This window comes from Nothoprocta perdicaria, unplaced genomic scaffold (assembly GCF_003342845.1).
Source record: "Nothoprocta perdicaria isolate Ctin4 unplaced genomic scaffold, notPer1 scaffold_15, whole genome shotgun sequence".
Classification (NCBI taxonomy): domain Eukaryota; kingdom Metazoa; phylum Chordata; class Aves; order Tinamiformes; family Tinamidae; genus Nothoprocta; species Nothoprocta perdicaria.
The window spans coordinates 4,536,593-4,540,444 of NW_020454649.1; positions in this window are offsets into that span (position 1 = coordinate 4,536,593).

The following is a 3,852-nucleotide window of genomic DNA, read 5'->3' on the forward strand; positions in this document are numbered from 1 at the left end:
TTTTTTTTTTTTTTTTTTTTTTTTTTTTTTTTGACAATGATAATGTATGGCTGTTTGTTTCAATAACAAGAAGGCAACTGTGTTTTGCTTGTATTTATTTTGTCAGTCTTTAATTGTTTAGCTATTCGAAAAATAGGGAAAATAGACTGAAGCGTCTGGAAGGTTCTTATTTCAAGCCTGTCCAATGGCACATTATTTTTATCAGGAGATACAGCTCAAGAAAAACAACATATTCCTTAAGCACATCTTTACGTTTAATTAAAATCAATCTGTTATTTCAGACAGAGTTTCACAGTCTAAGCCTGTTAAATAATTTGTAAAGTTAATTAGAACTGTGGCTCACCGTGCTCCTGGACCGTGCTGGGTCATGACATAAAGAAACACAGGGCCCGGCACTGGGTACTAGCCAGAAGAATCCGTGTTGTCTCCCGCCCCGGCTGCTGCAGCAAGGCGTTCGAACGTGATTGCCAGGGCTGCACTTTGTCCAGCGATTCAGGAAACTCCATTCACAGCAAAGTGATCTGGTGCTTTTACCAGCTACAGATTGCCAGGGCTTCACTCACAGTCCCATGTAAAAGGGCAGCTTTGCCAGCGTGGCTCCTTCCACACCTCATCTGGAGGCTCTGGCTTGGCTCCGAATCCGGACTAGGAGTTGGGTTCTCATTGGAATCACTTCCTGCATGCATTGGTATGACTTGGAGATCTTCCCCTGCAAATATTGATCCAACTAACACTGCTTAGCTTGTGAGATCTGAGGAGATGAAAGTACTGGGCTTTATGACTGCAGGCTATTAGAAATGATTACCGTGTGAATCAGATCCTCCACCTACCTGCAGCGCCCCAGTTGAGGATTCTTTTTCATCAGCTGCCCACGCAGTTGCTGCTGTCTTTATCCCAAAGACTGCTATCTCTGTAGAGAAATATGCTGTTGGATGCAGTGGCTGGCAGAGAGCCTGCCGGTTTGTGTTCCCCTGTCTCGAACACATCATTCTTTCCTGCACATTACATGCTTACGGTATGCGATGGGGCCTGAGAGAAATGTTTGGAGATCTGGAAGGGGCCCTTTTTGGCTCCAGCTTTGCAACTGCTTATTCAGCTCAGTGTCATGATTCACAGGTCTGGATTCTTTGCACTGAATCACATGTTAGAGATGCAAAAGGTCTGTTAGGTCATGTAGCCCATCCCTTTGACGCTTGTTCCTTTCAGCATGTAAGTCTAATTTTTGTTTGGGTAGGAGGCAAGAGGAAGTTGGATTTCATTCTTTCTTTGCAGGTCTGCAGTGCGACGTGAATGGTGGTTCTTCATTCTTTTGTGCTTGCTCATGGAGAGTTTTTGGTGTTTATAGATTCAGAAAATCAGTGTTTTCTTTCTGACTCACCATTAGCGAACTGAAGCAGCAAAGGTAGAATAAAAGTCACAGTACAGAAGATAATCAAAGGGGAAAAACTCTTTTGTGTCTTTTTAAGACTTTGTGTTGCATGTCTTTTGATGCTGCTGAGTGATGGATGCATCACGTGTATATCTTCTTTTTTGTTGTTGTAACATTTATCTTTCTGCTACATGAATATGCAAAAAAAAAAACCCTCTCACTTAAGAGAAACTGGTGCAAGAATGGGTATTACTGGGAATATATCTTGTTCACTTGGAAAATCAGTTGTCTTTTCCTCTGCGCAGATGAATCAAGCAGTGGTCATGCTATGTTCTAACAGTCACCACCCTCTTTCTGTGCTCCCTCGGCTGTTTTTTTTGATTACACCCCCTGATTGTTCAGGTTGTTTCTTTTTCTCTGCTCTGTGCCCATCTTCTACCTACATGTGTGCGCATGAAGGTCCGTGATGCAGGATAATCATTTTACTTTGCTTCATGCTGAGAAGACTTTTTGAATGAAGTTTTATCCAACTTAACACAGGAGCCTTTCTTCCCAATGGAAAAGTGAGCTAACGCCAGCTTGTTCTGGTAATTAGCGGAGCCTGTGTGCTGTAGCATGCTTTAACTCCCAGCACTGTAAAGTTCACTGAGCATTTTGTGAAAGACACGAGGACGGTGTGGGTCTGTGAGAGAGCTCGCTATGTCACTCGCGCTCTGGCAGCAGGCTAGCAGGAGTCTCTCATTCTCCCTGGCAGAGCAGCAATCACAGCCTGGGCTTTCCCTGATCAGCTCCGATGGACAATTCCTGAATGAATTTCTTTCTTTCTCCAGAGAAGTAGAACTGGAAGCAACTGGACTGGGGTAAATTCGTATTTCAGTTGTTGGATGGCAAAATGAGAAGACGACTGTCGAGGAACATTCCCAATTTCCTAAGCTGTCCTTGTAATTCCTCTTAAAGGGTTAGTATCCTGCCTATCCTAGTCTATCCTAGGAAAAAGACACCTCCATCCTCCTGTTTGGGAGAGGGAGCTATGATTTCAAACTGTCTATGCTTGCTGCCAGACCCCACAATAGCGTAATGATATTTGCAATATACAGGAATGCTTGTAATATCCCAGTCTCTGCAGCAACTTAGGGGGATGTGCATTCAGATACAGAAGAGCCAGGAATTGGCTTGTGTCTTGCCAGTGTAGGTAACAGAAAAAAGGCTTTTGGTCCCCCTTCTATTGTAGGTCCAGGTCTCTCCTTTCTTGTTATGAGAATGTTTTAGCCCCACCCTATCTCTCTGAGGAAGTGATGTGTAAAAAAGGAGGAAGGGTTGCTTTTGTTTTTAGACAATAGTTTTAAAATATATATATATATATTTGAGGGAGTTAAAAATCATGGCTAATTGCTCAGGATAAGCAATCTTGCCAGAAATGTTTTAGTCCTGCCTTAAGACTACTTGGGAATTCAAACATTCAACTCTGAAATCCATGCTATACTTGAAAAAGTTGTTGAGATGGCCTAAAAATGTGTTTTAAAAGTCTAAGCATCTGTTTTAATGTTCTTGTTTCTTGTTTAAAACATACTATTAAACAAAAAAAATCTTTTTTTCCCAGATATTGGTGGGTCAGTTGAGTGGTCACCAGAAGGGACACTTTCCTCAGAGGTCAGTAACTAGTCCTGGGTGGTGATGCTACTTAAAGTTGTACTTACTGTCCATAGTATGTATTCAAATGAGAATTTCCCATTTCTTTAAGCTTCTATCTGTGTTTTCCTCACTAGTGCTTGAAAATTAGCCCTAAGACATTAGTGGAATATATACCCTAGTTGGGTATAAAATGTTTTGTTTCTCAGATGATGAGTAGGTCCCTCTCAGGGGAAATGCAGAGCCCACAGCATGCAGAGCCCACAGCAGTTTGGAAAACTATGTTTTTAGTACCTCAACTTGATTACCTCTAAAATAAATAATATGATATTAGTCAAAAAAAAAAAAAAAAAAAGGATTTTTTTATGGAAAGCATTTAACTTGCCCTTAATCTGTTCATTGATCTGTCCCTGAAAGGGCAACTGAATCTCATGTTCCAAGATGACTACAAATATAGAGCAGCACAATCTCATTTACTAATATTATGAAGCTAATTTTGCTGTAAATTCAATCTTTCATCTTTCATTTATGTGAACCACCAAGAAAGTGAATCGCCGTACTGGAAGAATAAGTTCCCAGCAAACATTTGAATATATGTCTCCACCTTTTTTTTTTTCTCCTCCTCCCTTCATGTTCAAACATGAAAATGATCTTGCAGCTTTGAAACTGGAAGCCTTTTATAGATCCAGGACATACTGTTGTCTGCAGGCAGGTTTATATGTTCCCCTTAACAACTCTGGTTTGTGATTTGTGATCTCTGGATATTTAATATTTACTGAAAACTTCCCGCAGTTAAAAGCAATGTCATCTTAGTTATAAAATAAGGAGGAAAACAAAAAAAAAAAAAAAAAAAA